General features: G+C 44.9%; 1 protein-coding gene across 3 annotated transcripts in view; it reads right to left on the bottom strand.

Moving 5' to 3' along the window:
* ACACB (acetyl-CoA carboxylase beta) overlaps positions 1 to 197 on the bottom strand; it is a 240,050-nt gene extending 239,853 nt beyond the window's left edge. Inside the window, exon 1 of one of the 3 annotated variants that reach the window (XM_077295957.1) lies at positions 92 to 197. The gene's annotated coding sequence lies outside the window, so the exon portion shown is untranslated. Of the gene's footprint in view, positions 1 to 28 lie in introns of all 3 variants that reach the window. The other 2 variants (XM_077295946.1, XM_077295937.1) reach the window with 2 other exon arrangements.
* Positions 198 to 16,578: the final 16,381 nt, after the last annotated feature.

Below are 16,578 nucleotides of genomic sequence, written 5' to 3' on the forward strand. Positions count from 1 at the left end.
GTGTAGCACAGCAAGCAGTGATACTGACCCAGGCGCAGTCTCTGGCGCAGTGCCGGTGTTTATAGCCTCCACATCCATGCCCACCGCTTACCATCCATCCTCGTGTGCCCGCTGTTATCTGCTTCTGTCCTGTGTGTACACATAACACAGGCAGGGCAAACTGACAGCCGCAGGCCACGCCCATCAGCCGAGGCACTGGGAGGCGTGGCTACAGCTGCCCGTCCTCACCCTGCACAGGCGCAGGCGGCGGCCAGTAGAGCGGGCTCCTCCACTCCTCCGAGTCACTGGCTTACCGCAGCCATTTTGGGGTGGGCAGCAGGCAGAGTTTTATGAACAGTCTTTGAAAAAATGGCAGGAAAATAGAGACAAAATAGTAGTCTAATTTTATTATTAATCTATTATGCGCCTCATAGACCTGTGACGAAGTCTGTAACTTCGAGTGTTGCGATTAGATCGGAGGTCGTTTTTTGTGGTCTTCATTTTAGCCACTCCAATGTAGACGGTTCAGTGCTGAGGTGACTACATCGGAGCTGCTGGAGCGAGGACCTCCGCTAATCCCCTCCGATGTAGTCACCTCAGCACTGAAGCGTCTACATCGGGGTTGATTCCTGAGCTCCTCATACAGACTCCATTCTAGTCCACGCTTCTGGCTTTTTAATGCTTTTTTATGGAATTTCTCAAGGTTTTAACTTTTCATGACCAGAGCTGTTTTCGGTTTTTGCTCCCCTCCATCCCAGAGCCATAACTTTTTTATTTTTCTGTCAATATGGCCTTGTGAGGGCTTAGGCTGTGTGCCCATGTTGTGTTTTTTATGCGTTTCTGCCGCATTTTTGTTGCAGCGGAAATGCAAAAAAAGCTTAAAAACCGCATCCCCATGCAATCCTATGGGATTCCGCAGTTGCTGTGCCCACGCTGTGGATTTTCCCGCTGAAGAATCACATAGCGGTAAACTCCGCAGTATGTTCATTATTTCTGCGGAATCGCATCGATTCGGCCTCCATAGGATTGCATTGAAAAGCTCACTTTACGCATGTGACTATGCACACCATGCCTAAAGTGAGCGCTGCATGTGCGGATGGTACCCAGGGTTTGGAGGAGAGGAGACTCTCCTTCAGGCCCTGGGATAAATATTAATGTAAAAAAAAAGAATGAAAATAAAAAATAAGGATATCCTTACCTTCTGTTGGCCCCCAAAGTCCTCCCGCCTCTCAGCGGTGCACGCAGTGGCTTCCGTTCCCAGGGATGCATTGCGCAAATCACCTGAGATGACGTCGCGGTCACCCGACCATGACGTCACAAAGGTCCTTCGTGCAAAGCATCCGTGGGAACGGAACGTACCGAGCGCGGCTGAGGAGATCGGGGGCCGTCAGAAGGTGAGAATAACCATATTTTTTATTATTTTTAACATTCTATCTTTTACTATTGATGCTTCATAGGCAGCATCAATAGTAAAATGTTGGTCACACTTGTCAAGCACTATGCTTGACAAGTGTGACCAACCTGTCAATCACATTTCCAAGCAATGCTTCAAATCGCTTAGAAAACGCAAGCATTCTGAAAGCTAAAAACGCTTGTTTTGCGGGAAAACACATGCGTTTTACCCACGGCAGGGAGTTGCGGACATTTCCGCAGCATTTCTGCAACGTGAGCACATAGCCTTATTATTTGCGGGATGAGTTGTACTTTTGAACGACATCATTGGTTTTAGCATGTCGTGTACTAGAAAAGGGGAAAAAAATCCAACTGCAGTGAAATTGCAAAAAAAAGTCCAATCCCACACTTGTTTTTTGCGTGACTTTTTTGCTAGGTTCACTAAATGCTAAAACTCACCGGCCATTATGATTCTCCAGGTCATTACGAGTTCATAGACACCAAACATGTCTAGGTTCTTTTTTATCTAAGTGGTGAAAAAAAATTACAAACTTAAAAAAAACAAAAAAAAACAAATGTGCAATTTTCCGATACCCGTAGCGTCTCCATTTTTGGTGGTTTTGGGTTGGGTGAGAGCTTATTTTTTGTGCACCGAGCTGACATTTTTAATGATACCATTTTGGTGCAGATACTTTTTGATCCCCCGTTATTGCATTTTAATGCAGTGTTGCGGCGACCAAAAACATAATTCTGGCGTTTTGACTTTTTTTTTACCATTACGCCGTTTACCGATCAGATTAACCCCTTAAGCCCGTATGACGTACTATACCGTCGAGGTGGGGTGGGCCTTAATTCCCGGTGACGGGATAGTACGTCATACGCGATCGGCCGCGCTCACGGGGGGAGCGCGGCCGATCGCGGCCGGGTGTCGGCTGCGTATCGCAGCTGACATCCGGCACTATGTGCCAGGAGCGGTCACGGACCGCCCCCGGCACATTAACCCCCGGCACACCGCGATCAAACATGATCGCGGTGTACCGGCGGTACAGGGAAGCATCGCGCAGGGAGGGGGCTCCCTGCGTGCTTCCCTGAGACGATCGGTACAAGGTGATGTACTCACCTCGTACCGAACGTCTTCTCCCTGCAGGCCCCGGATCCAAAATGGCCGAGGGGCTGTATCCGGGTCCTGCAGGGAGCACTTCCGGGTCAGAGCAGGCTGCAGATGAAAGCTGCAGCCTGCTCCGATGAAAGTATGATCGCAGATCTGATAGAGTGCTGTGCACACTATCAGATCTGTGATCTGTGATGTCCCCCCCTGGGACAAAGTAAAAAAAAAAATTTCCACATGTGTAAAAAAAAAAAAAAAAAATTCCTAAATAAATAATAATAAAAAAAAAAATATTATTCCCATAAATACATTTCTTTATCTAAAAAAAAACAAACAAAAACAATAAAAGTACACATATTTAGTATCGCCGCGTCCGTAACGACCCAACCTATAAAACTGGCCCACTAGTTAACCCCTTCAGTAAACACCGTAAGGAAAAAAAAAAAAAAACGAGGCAAAAAACAACGCTTTATTACCATACCGCCGAACAAAAAGTGGAATAACACGCGATCAAAAAGACGGATATAAATAGCCATGTTACCGCTGAAAACGTCATCTTGTCCCGCAAAAAACGAGCCGCCATACAGCATCATCAGCAAAAAAATAAAAAAGTTATAGTCCTCAGAATAAAGCGATGCCAAAATAATTATTTTTTCTATAAAATAGTTTTTATCGTATAAAAGCGTCAAAACATAAAAAAATGATATAAATGAGGTATCGCTGTAATCGTACTGACCCGACGAATAAAACTGCTTTATCAATTTTACCAAGCGCAGAACGGTATAAACGCCTCTCCCAAAAGAAATTCATGAATAGCTGGTTTTTGGTTATTCTGCCTCACAAAAATCGGAATAAAAAGTGATAAAAAATGGTCACGTGTCCGAAAATGTTACCAATAAAAACGTCAACTCGTTCCGCAAAAAACAAGGCCTCACATGACTCTGTGGACCAAAATGTGGAAAAATTATAGGTCTCAAAATGTGGAGACGCAAAAACTTTTTTGCTATAAAAAGCGTCTTTTAGTCTGGTTTCACACTTGCGTTTTTATCTGCATGCGTTTTTTAAAAAAACCGCATGTGTGAAAAAATGCATGTAAACGCGGTAAAACGCATGCGTTTTTATAGAAAAACACAAGAAAACAAGAAAAAAACAAAAAACCCTAACCCTACCCCTAACCCTAACCTGAAATACGTGGCACTGAAATACGTGGCACTGAAATATACGTTTATATACGTATATACGTATATAAGTGCCACGATATTTCAGTGGCCACGTATATAAGTGCCACGTATTTAAGTGCCACGTATTTAAGTGCCACGTATTTAAGTGCCACGTATTTAAGTGCCACGTATTTACGTGCCACGTATTTACGTGCCACGTATTTTTCAGTGCCTGAAATACGTGGCACTGAAATACGTGGCACTGAAATATCGTGGCACTGAAATATCGTGGCACTGAAGTATTTACGTGCCACGTATTTTTCAGTGCCTGAAATACGTGGCACTGAAATACGTGGCACTGAAATACGTGGCACTGAAATATCGTGGCACTTAAATACGTGGCACTTAAATACGTGGCTCTTAAATACGTGGCACTTATATATGTGGACAAATTGAACAACAACTTCTGGGGTCCAAGTTCTCTTGTTATCCTTGGGAAAATAAAAATTTGGGGGGCTAAAAATCATTTTTGTGGGAAAAAAAATATGTTTTATTTTCACGGCTCTGCGTTGTAAACTGTAGTGAAACACTTGGGGGTTCAAAGTTCTCACAACACATCTAGATAAGTTCCTTGGGAGGTCTAGTTTCCAATATGGGGTCACTTGTGGGGGGTTTGTACTATTTGGGTACATCAGGGGCTCTGCAAATGCAACGTGACGCCTGCAGACCAATCCATTTAAGTCTGCATTCCAAATGGCGCTCCTTCCCTTCCGAGCTCTGTCATGCACCCAAACAGTGGTTCCCCCCCACATAGGGGGTATCAGCGTACTCAGGACAAATTGGACAACAACTTTTAGGGTCCAATTTATCCTGATACCCTTGTGAAAATACAAAACTGGGGGCTAAAAAATCATTTTTGTGAAAAAGAAAAATAATTTTTATTTTCACGGCTCTGCGTTATAAACTGTAGTGAAACACTTGGGGGTTCAAAGTTCTCACAACACATCTAGATAAGTTCCTTGGGGGGTCTAGTTTCCAATATGGGGTCACTTGTGGGGGGTTTGTACTGTTTGGGTACATCAGGGGCTCTGCAAATGCAACGTGACGCCTGCAGACCAATCCATTTAAGTCTGCATTCCAAATGGCGCTCCTTCCCTTCCGAGCTCTGTCATGCGCCCAAACAGTGGTTCCCCCCCACATAGGGGGTATCAGCGTACTCAGGACAAATTGGACAACAACTTTTAGGGTCCAATTTATCCTGATACCCTTGTGAAAATACAAAACTGGGGGCTAAATTTCATTTTTGTGAAAAAAAAAAAAAAATTATTTTCACGGCTCTGCGTTATAAACTGTAGTGAAACACTTGGGGGTTCAAAGTTCTCACAACACATCTAGATAAGTTCCTTGGGGGGTCTAGTTTCCAATATGGGGTCACTTGTGGGGGGTTTGTACTGTTTGGGTACATCAGGGGCTCTGCAAATGCAACGTGACGCCTGCAGACCAATCCATTTAAGTCTGCATTCCAAATGGCGCTCCTTCCCTTCCGAGCTCTGTCATGCGCCCAAACAGTGGTCCCTCCCCACAAATGGGGTATCAGCGTACTCCAGACAAATTGGACAACAACTTTTGGGGTCCAATTTATCCTGATACCCTTGTGAAAATACAAAACTGGGGGCTAAAAAATCATTTTTGTGAAAAAAAAAAATAATTTTTATTTTCACGGCTCTGCGTTATAAACTGTAGTGAAACACTTGGGGGTTCAAAGCTCTCAAAACACATCTAGATAAGTTCCTTAGGGGGTCTACTTTCCAAAATGGTGTCACTTGTGGGAGGGTTTAATGTTTAGGCACATCAGGGGCTCTCCAAACGCAACATGGCATCCCATCTTAATTCCAGTCAATTTTGCATTGAAAAGTAAAATAGCGCTTCTTCCCTTCTGAGCTCTGCTATGCGCCCAAACAATGGTTTACACCCACATATGGGGTATCGTCGTACTCAGGACAAATTGCACAACAACTTTTGTGGTCTAATTTCTTCTCTTACCCTTGGGGAAATAAAAAAATGGGGGTGAAAAGATCATTTTTGTGAAAAAATATGATTTTTTATTTTTACGGCTCTGCATTATAAACTTCTGTGAAGCACTTGTTGGGTCAAAGTGCTCAACACACATCTAGATAAGTTCCTTAAGGGGTCTACTTTCCAAAATGGTGTCACTCGTGGGGGGTTTCAATGTTTAGGCACATTAGGGGCTCTCCAAACGCAACATGGCGTCCCATCTCAATTCCAGTCAATTTTGCACTGAAAAGTCAAATGGCGCTCCTTCCCTTCTGAGCTCTGCCCTGCGCCCAAATAATGGTTTACACCCACATATAGGGTATCAGTGTACTCAGGACAAATTGCACAACAATTTTTGGGGTCCAATTTCTTCTCTTACCCTTGGGAAAATAAAAAATTGGGGGTGAAAAGATCATTTTTGTGAAAAAATATGATTTTTTATTTTTACGGCTCTGCATTATAAACTTCTGTAAAGCACTTGTTGGGTCAAAGTGCTCACCACACATCTAGATAAGTTCCTTAGGGGGTCTACTTTCCAAAATGGTGTCACTTGTTAGGGGTTTCAATGTTTAGGCACATCAAGGGCTCTCTAAATGCAACATGGCGTCCCATCTCAATTCCAGTCAATTTTGCATTGAAAAGTCAAATGGCGCTCCTTCCCTTCCGAGCTCTGCCCTGCGCCCAAACAATGGTTTACACCCACATATGGGGTATCAGCGTACTCAGGACAAATTGCACAACAATTTTTGGGGTCCAATTTCTTCTCTCACCCTTGGGAAAATAAAAAATTGGGGGTGAAAAGATAATTTTTGTGAAAAAATATGATTTTTTATTTTTACGGCTCTGCATTATAAACTTCTGTAAAGCACTTGTTGGGTCAAAGTGCTCACCACACATCTAGATAAGTTCCTTAGGGGGTCTACTTTCCAAAATGGTGTCACTTGTTAGGGGTTTCAATGTTTAGGCACATCAGGGGCTCTCCAAATGCAACATGGCGTCCCATCTCAATTCCAGTCAATTTTGCATTGAAAAGTCAAATGGCGCTCCTTTGCTTCCAAGCTCTGCCATGCGCCCAAACTGTGGTTTACCCCCACATATGGGGTATCAGCGTACTCAGGACAAATTGTACAACAACTTTTGGGGTCTATTTTCTCCTGTTACCCTTGGTAAAATAAAACAAATTGGAGCTGAAATAAAATTTGTGTGAAAAAAAGTTAAATGTTCATTTTTATTTAAACATTCCAAAAATTCCTGTGAAACACCTGAAGGGTTAATAAACTTCTTGAAAGTGGTTTTGAGTACCTTGAGGGGTGCAGTTTTTAGAATGGTGTCACACTTGGGTATTTTCTATCATATAGACCCGTCAAAATGACTTCAAATGAGATGTGGTCCCTAAAAAAAAATGGTGTTGTAAAAATGAGAAATTGCTGGTCAAATTTTAACCCTTATAACTCCGTCACAAAAAAAAATTTTGGTTCCAAAATTGTGCTGATGTAAAGTAGACATGTGGGAAATATTATTTATTAAGTATTTTGTGTGACATATGTCTGTGATTTAAGGGCATAAAAATTCAAAGTTGGAAAATTGTGAAATTTTCAAACTTTTCGCCAAATATTCGTTTTTTTCACAAATAAACGCAAGTTATATCGAAGAAATTTTACCACTAACATGAAGTACAATATGTCACGAGAAAACAATGTCAGAATCGCCAAGATCCGCTGAAGCGTTCCAGAGTTATAACCTCATAAAGGGACAGTGGTCAGAATTGTAAAAATTGGCCCGGTCATTAACGTGCAAACCACCCTCGGGGCTTAAGGGGTTAATCCTTTTTTTATATTGATATATCAGGCGATTCTGAATACAGCAATACCAAATATGTGTAGGTTTGATTTTTTTTTATTGTTTTATTTTGATTGGGGCAAAAAGGGGGTGATTTAAACTTTTATATATTTTTTTATATTTTTTAAAACTTTTTTTTTTACTTTTGAAATGCTTCAATAGTCTCCATGGGAGGCTAGAAGTTGGCACAACTCGATCAGCTCAGCTACATAGAGGTGATATTCAGATCGCCTCTATGTAGCTGAATTGCTGAGTTGCTATGCGAGCCGACCAGTGGTCGGCGTTTCATAGCAATCCGGCACTGACAACCATAGAGGCCTCTGGTTGTCATGCCGACAAACTGATGACCCCCGATCATGTGACGGGGGTCACCAGTGCGCATATTTCCGGCCCAATGGCCAGAAGCGCGATTTAAATGCTGCTGTCGAGAGTTTGACAACGGCATTTAACTAGTTGATAGCCGCGGGTGGATCGCGATTCCATCCGCAGCTATTGTGGGCACATGTCAGCTGTTCAAAACAGCTGACATCAAAGCAGGGAATGCTGACATCGGCGTACTAATACGTCCGTTGTCAGGGGTTAATGAAGCAAACACCACAAGTCAGACAGGAATGTTTTTTTACACTGTTCTATATTTTATGTATTTGGGCAAAATTATTATTTTTTCCTGATTTATAAATATTACATTTTTATTGTCGCTTTTTGTAATATAAATAATTATGCTCAGCGCTGATTGTTCAGTGTCACCAGAATATGACTTTTCCCGTTTGTCACCGGTCTTGTCTGCAGCCGCGACATTGTGAGGAGTGGGCAGAGCTTCACGGGAGAGGCGTAAAAGAGAGCAACCGACAGTCATCATTAGAGAGCGCAACCGACAGTCATCATTAGAGAGCGCAACCGACAGTCATCATTAAAGAGCCCAACCGACAGTCACCAAAAATAATGCAACTGACAGTCATCATAACAGAGCGTATCCGACAGTCATCATAACAGAGCGCAACCGACAGTCATCATAACAGAACGCAACAGAAAGTCATAACGGCGCAACCAACAGACATAACAGAGTGCCCCCGACAATCATCAGAAAAGAGAGCGCAACTGACAGTCATCATAACAGAGCACCACCGACAGTTGTCATAAAGGAACGCAACCAACAGTCATCAAAACAGAGCGCCATTGACAGTTATAATAAAAGAGCGCAACTGACAGTCGTTAGAATATACAGCACGCTGGCGCAGTGGTTAGCACAGCAGCCTTCCAGCGCTGGAGTCCTGGGTTCAAATCCCACCAAGGACAACATCTGCAAAAAGTTTGTATGTTCTCTCCGTGTTTGTGTGGGTTTCCTCCAGGCACTCTGGTTTCCTCTCACATTCCAAAAGACATACTGATAGGGAATTTAGATTGCGCTGCGGAATATGTTAGCGCTATATAAAGATTATTATTATATACAACACAGTGGTGATATGAATTAATACAGGAATGTCCATGATCACCGTGAGCATTTCTGGTGTGCTTTCGCCACTTTTGTGATGGTGATTCTGTTGGCTGCTCTCCATCACTGGCTGAGACTTGTGCACATACAGGAAAATTTGAATTCTATTAAAACTGAATCAGAGATCTGTTTACTGTTTTATATTACGATTAGCAATAATCAAAAAAATAACTTTATTAATTTAAAAAAATGCACAAAGTGGCTGGTGCTTGCTCTCTCTAACCCTTTGTTAGGCCTCTTTCAGACGTCAGTGTTTCAGGTACGTGTGGTGGCAGTTTTCACCTGTACCGGAGACACTTATACACGTAGACCCATTCAAGCGAATGGGTCTGTGCAAATGTCAGTGTGTGCGTCTGAGGGCAAACTACGTTGATGTGTCCGTTTTTTACCAGCTGCATGTGCTACACACTTCGTACACATTGATGACACGTGGATGACATTCGTGAGTCATCAGTGTGACACGTACAGGCGCCTGGGAAGCAGCAGTACAGTTAGCGCTGTTCCCTGGTGCTGAAGACAGCTCACATCATTCTCCTCTGCTCTGGCAGTGATCAGCATGAGCAGGTAAGATTGTTGAGTTATATTCCAATGATAACAGCGAAAGTAGGCGGCAGCTGGTGGGACTACTGCTCCCATCATCCTACATCTGCTGTCGCTAATAACAGTGAGAGCAGGCAGCGGCTTATGGGATTATTCATCAGCCACCGCCTGCACTATAAATTTTAAAAAGCAGTGGCTTCCCCTGTACTGTTGATAACCAGCCAGGTAAACCAGACAGTGGGCTTCAATCCTCAGCTGTCAGCTTCAGCAAGGCTTGTTATCAAGAAAAGAGGGGTCCCCACTCTGTATTTTTTAATTACTTAAATAAATAATTTTAAAAAACGGCATTGGATTCACCCTATTTTTGACAACCAGCTGAGCTAAAACGGACAACTGGGGGCTAATATTCTCAGGCTGGTAAGGGGCCATGGATATTGCCCGCCCAGCCTTAAAATAGCAGCCTGCAGCCACCCAGGAAAGGCAAATTTATTACATGTGCCACTTCTGGTGCTCTGCCCAGTTCTTCCCACTTGCCCTGTAGTGGTGGCAAGTGGGGTAATAACTGTGGGTTTATGTCACCTTTGTATTGTCTGGTGACATCAAGCCCACAGGTTAGTAATGGAGAGAGGTCTATAAGACACCTATCTATTACTAATCCTATAGTTATATTGTAAATAAAGACACAGCAAGTATAATGTCCTCTAAGGGGTTGACAGGCTTAGCTGCTCCTCTAGGTAGACTCAGGCACATGGATGGTTAAAGTCTCTCAGTGGTTTATTGCCTCATAAACAAAAAAATAATGGTAACAGAAAAACATCCTGCCCCGCTCAAATGAAAATAATCAGTTCATACACCGTCCTGCCCAGGTCCTCTGGGATAACACACACGGCAGCTTTCGCAGTCGCTAGCAATCCAGAGGCTTGCTTTCCTCCACACACAGAGAAAAGAAAACTGCACATTTAGTTCCCCTCCAGCCACACCCTGGAGGTCTAGATATGGTGGATAGGCATCTCGCCCATCTCTGACCTACCCAACATGAAAACCATGCCCATATAGCAACTGGATTGCTCTCAGCTCATATCATGCTGGAGAAAACACTTATGGCTTTCACATCACACAGGAAAGCAATCTTTGTGACACTTATATCCCCTCATATGCAACACCAGTGACCCTGTCACATATTACCCCCTCTGCCAAAAGCCGAGGGCTTTGGCACCTTTAGACACCAAACAGTGAATTTGGAAGACGGCATCAGCATTCCTGGACCTGTGTTCTACGTGGAACCTGAAGTCCTGGAGGCCTAAGAACCATCTTGTCACCCGGACATTCTTATAGTTTCTCCCTTAACCATCTCAGAGGGGCATGATTGGACACTAGTTTGAACCTCCGGGCCTAGTAGATAATACTGCAATGTATCCACTGCCCATTTTATGGCCAGACAATCTTTCTCCACAATGGTGTAATTTTTCTCACAGGACGAGAGCTTCCGGCTCAGATACAGGATGGGATGCTCTTCCCCATTTATCTCCTGAGACAGCACGGCTCTCAACCCGACTTCTGAGGCATCTGTCTGGATCACAAACTCCTTGCTGAAGTCTGGTATGACCAGAACCGCATGTTTACACAGAGCTTGCTTCAGCTCCTGGAACGCCATCTCTGGGTCAGTAGTCCATTTAACTATAATCGACTTGGTACCTTTAGGAAGATCCGTCAATGGTGCGGCGATTATAGCAAAACTTGGGATGAACCGCCAGTAATAGCCAACAATTCCAAGAAACGCCGTCACTGGCTTCTTGGTAAGCGGTTGCAACCACTTCTGAATCGCCTCAGTCTTATGTATCTGTGGTTTAATTTCACCCCTTCTGTCACGATAATGTAAAAAATGTCATATTGTGAATTTAGTTTCAGAAGGTTACATGGCTTTCCAGACACACGCTGAAGATTTGACCCCCCTTTCTCCCCCTTGGCATTCGCTCATACCAAGACAAAGCCCTATAGCAGACACTCTGTGCAACTTGATACCAATGTGTGAGCAGTTTATGGCTTTTAGCTGCAGAAGACAAATCCCCATAAAACTACTCATTCCCTTCTCCCAAGCAATACCAGCCCAAACTGGCATAGCCCCTTCCAAACTGCATGAGATCCTTTGTTCTATTAACGTGATATATATGGGCACTGATCCGGGCTAGAGATATAAGAATTATATGTTCTGGATGTCCATTGATAGATCTATCACTCACTGAAAGTGCTAGCAGCTAAACGCAATGAGTGCAAAGTGCGGATTTCTTCGTAAGCGGTTCAGATAATTACTCCGTGTGTACACTTAAAATAATCTCCATGATGTGGGGCACATTCTGATCATCGTAACTTTCTTATACGAGGTTCATACACCGAGATATGCGTAAAAATAGTTTTCATATTCTAAGTAAAGGGGAGGTGTTAGCCTCTAAGTGATGTCACCACAGGGGGAGTGCCTTGGTTTTGGGCTAGGAATAACTTAAGTGATACAGCATTCTTGCAGTGTGTTTTGTCCGGGGGTCCAGCTGCTGTACAGAGGGGTACTATGAATCTGGATATATGCTCACCCGTCCCCCAGCAAACGGCAAGTCAAGATGATTCAATGACATAATGACGTGCAAGTGTTCTTTTCAATTTTAATCCCATTTTATTTGTAATCTGTATTGAACATGATATTGTCTCCTTTATAATATCTTTTTATACTTTGTAAACACTGCCTACCCTGTTTTGGAGTAAAATATAAAATTACTAGCTTGTCCCTCTATGCTCTAAATGAACTGTCACGTCCTCTGAGGTGAATTACGCTGATTTGGGTTGGCTCCGGACCCATTAACAATTAAGAGAATCAGAGCTGGTGGCAGCATACTTTGTTCTGTGCATTTGGTAGGCTTTGTAGCGACGGCGGCTTTGATAATTAATGTTCCCGCCTGAGTGGGAGTAGTTATATCGCCCTCGCTGCAGTGTGCCCCATAGCCAGTACCCAGCAGGCAGCCTTTCTGGTGACAAGTTATCCTAGGTGCAGTACCCTGACTGACCAGAGGGTAAGGGGGCATCAGAGAGCTGGGAAGTGAGATATAGATAAATCCCCTTCAGAACGAACCAGGGGCAACCAAACAACCTCGGTTCGTGACCAATTGGTGTGAGTGGTGGGGATGATAAAGGTATCTTCCCCATGAACTGGGATCCGTGACATATTGGTGGCAGCACGGTGGGATGCCTGACACCTTCTGGCGACATAGCCCAGGCACATTTCTTCGGATTTTTTGTGAACTCCACACTTCTTAAAGCATCCAGAACCAACTGCACCTTTGGCAGGTAACTAGCCCAGTCAGGGCTAAAGACCACTATATCATCAAGGTTCGCTGCAACATACTTCTTATGCGGAGCCAGGATCTGATCCATCGCCCTCTGGAAGGTGATCGGGGCACCCTGCAGACCGAAGGGCATCCTGGTGTATTGAAAACACCCATCAGGGGTTGAGAAGGCTGTCTTCTCCGTGGCATTCTGGGATATGGGGATCTGCCAATAGCCTTTCGTCAGGTCCAGGGTTGTAATGTATCTCGCGGGTCCAAGTCTCTCAATGAGTTCATCCACACGAGGCATCAGGTAAGCGTCAAAACTAGAGACTTCATTCAGATTGCGGTAGTCATTGCAAAACCACCACTCACCGTCAGGCTTCGGTGCGAGGACGATGGGACCCGACCATCCACTTTTCGACTATTCTATCACCCCGTGGTCTAACATCCTCTTCACCTCATTGGATATCACCTCTCCGTGCTTCCGAAATTCTATAGGGCTTGAGGTTCACCCTTACATGCGAGTCCGTCAACACGTCATGTTCGACCACCTGTGTTTTCCCCGGCAACTCTGAATAGGTCCCGGTTCCACTGCAACAGCTCCCGACACTGTTGCCTCTGGGCCAGAGTCAGGGTCTCTGCAATGGTGACATCATCCACGGTGACTTTAGGACTGGCTCCCATGGCTCCCAGGCAAGGGGTGTCCAGCGGTTCTCAGTCTCGCCAAGGTTTGAGCAAGTTCACATGATAGACCTGGTGTGGCTTCCTTCGCCCCGGCTGGTATACTTTGTGATTAACTGCACTCAGTTTTTCCACCACCTCATATGGGCCTTGCCACTTGGCTAGGAACTTGCTCTCCACTGTGGGGATAAGCACTATCACGCTGTCCCCGGGCTGGAACTGCCTCAGTCTCGCTGATTGGCTATACACCATCACCTGTGCCTCGAGAAGATGCTCCTTCACAATAGGCATCTCTTTTGCCATTATCTCGTGCAGCTAGGCAACACGCTCTATGATGCTCCTGTGTGGCGTGACCTCAGCTCCACGTTTCCTTGGCGATGTCCAGGAGCCCTCGCGTATGTCGACCATACAAGAGCTCTAACGGCGAGAAGCCAGTAGAGGCCTGGGGTACTTCCCTGATGTAAAAGAGAAAAAACGGAAGTAGGTAGTCCAGTCTCGACCGTCCTTCACAATGACCTTTTAGAGCATGGCTTTCAAGGTTTTATTGAAGCTTTCTACTAGACCGTCGGTCTGTGGATGGTACACTGAGGTTCGCAGCTGGGCAATCTGGAGGACCCTACACAGTTCCTTCATTACCTTGCTCATGAAGGGGGTTCCCTAGTCTGTCAAAATCTCTTCGGCAGGCCTGTCCTAGCAAAAATATGGACAAGGTCCTGGGCAATACTCTTAGCCGAAGAGTTCCTTAGGGGTACTGCTTTAGGGTACTGGGTCGCATAGTCCATGATCACTAGAATATATTGGTGCCCTCATGCAGACTTAACTAAAGACCCTATCAGGTCCATGGTAATTCGCTCGAATGGGATCTCTATTACCAGTAACGGGACTAGAGGACTTCACAAGTGAGAAGATGGAGCAGTTATCTGACAGGTGGGGCAGGACCTACAATAGTTCCGGATTTCCTGGTAACATCCCGGCCTTTGCTGCTCCTTCCAGCTCGCAAACTTCTCCAATTTGGCTGCTATCTCCAGTCTCTTTGCGTAGGAGGCATTTGCTGCATCTGCCTTCTCTGGTGCCTCCACGCTCTCGGTGCCATCTTCAGCCCGGCTCCCAGCTCCTGTCCTCGCATCCTGCTGCCGTCTCCTCACCATGACCTCGGGTCACCACAGCACCGCGTGTCGGGGTCTGCCTCCACTCCCCACCGTCACCAGCACAGATCGTTATTAGCACTTCGGAGGAACTTTGAAAAGTATAAATAAAGCAATGCAGCGGAGGTCACAGGAGCCGTCCGCTCACATCGAGTGCTAGGCCACGCCCCCCTTTTTGAGACTCTACCCATATTGGTCTGACTGAGATCTATGTACTTTTCAAGCAGTCATTTTTAATTTCATATGGAAAGGAAAAAGTCATAGAATTACAAAGTTGGTAATGTTGGTTGATAAAAACATCAGAAGCCTATCGGCTCATAACTTTGTTCACTATTATTGGGCATGACATCTCCGCAAAATCCCATCGTGGTCTTCTAAACCTGCCTATACGAAATGGATGGAGATTGAAAAGTTATGGTTAGCCCCAGCTCACCCCAATTCCCTAATCTGGAGTGGGGCTTAGGTTGAGTGTCCACGGTAAGTAAACGCTGCGTGATTGACGCTGCAGCGTCACACACGCAGCGTCCAGATGTTCCAGCATAGTGGAGGGGATTTTGTGAAATCCCGTGTCCACTATGCGTGGAAACCCGCACGCGGCGGCCCTGCGACTCCGGACATGCTGCTTGTCTTTTCAGATCGCAGCATGTCCGTGCTACCTGCGGCGACGCTGCGTCGCCGCAGGTAATATCACAGGGCCCTATGGTGAGGGGTGCGATGATCCCGGATGTGTACAGTACACATCTGGCATGATCGCGTCCCAGAAAGGGGGCAGGGCTTAGCGCCGAGCGGCGATACCGCCGGCCATCCTGAGCGTGGACACGCAGCCTTACAATCCCCCTTCAATAGACCTATTAGGTCCAACGATACTCTAGAAATATATGGAGGGTGTGCTCTAAAAACTTCAGTCTAGCATCACCGAACTCCGTGCTTCCTTCCCCATTCGAATTTCCCTAAAAGTCTAACCAGTCAATGACAGGGGTATGGACTCAGTCTAGTTTGTTTAACTTCGCTGATGTAATCAACTACAAAACGCAAATTTTACATTCCAATGATAAGCTGAAAACATTCTCTTTAATTATTCCAATACATTAAGATCAGGCACTTTGCCTCATAATTATTCCTTGGTCTAGAGGCCTCCATTTCTACTTCCTTCAAGAGACTATTCAAGAATAAACTACAAGAGGTTAATATCTAGTATTTACAATATTCTACAAATTCCAGACACTGATTCCTCAACTAGACACTCTTATATGCGCAAATGGGAGGAATATCTGGGTAAATGTTCAGACCAAACCAGCTAAGACTGTATCTTGTATTTCATACAAAGAAAATCAGTTCAAAATTGTTCATCTTTGGTACCACACACCCCTGAATTTTTACATAAAATGGACCCATCTATTCCTCCCCTTTGATGGTCGTGCGCCCTATCTAGAAATTCTATTTTTCATATTTTTTTGGGACTGCCCTTTGATTAAACCGTTTTGGGTGAAAGACCAACTCCTCACTAAGCAAGTTTTCGGAATGGATGTTCCTCTAGATCCTCAGGCCTCTCTGACTTTTCCCAGCGCCTGCGCACTGCAGTATTTTACCCTGCCCTCAACATGGCAGAGAAGCACGCCTGCGCAGGAGCGCAATGTTAGGTAGCGATGAAGAAGCAAGAGGGTGTCATCGCAAGATGGGAATCGCCGGACACGGACTAGCAACACCCATCGGACCGCCCCCCGCAGGTGAGTATAATATAACTCATTTTTCTTCACTTGCAGGTCGGACCGGGGGCTTATCTACAGCATTATAGAATGCTGTAGATAAGTCCTGAGAGGCAGTGGCCGCATCTTATAGCGGCAAAATCTGCTGACAGGTTCCCTTTAACCCC

This window comes from Ranitomeya variabilis, chromosome 1, assembly GCF_051348905.1.
Source record: "Ranitomeya variabilis isolate aRanVar5 chromosome 1, aRanVar5.hap1, whole genome shotgun sequence".
In the NCBI taxonomy this organism is placed as follows: domain Eukaryota; kingdom Metazoa; phylum Chordata; class Amphibia; order Anura; family Dendrobatidae; genus Ranitomeya; species Ranitomeya variabilis.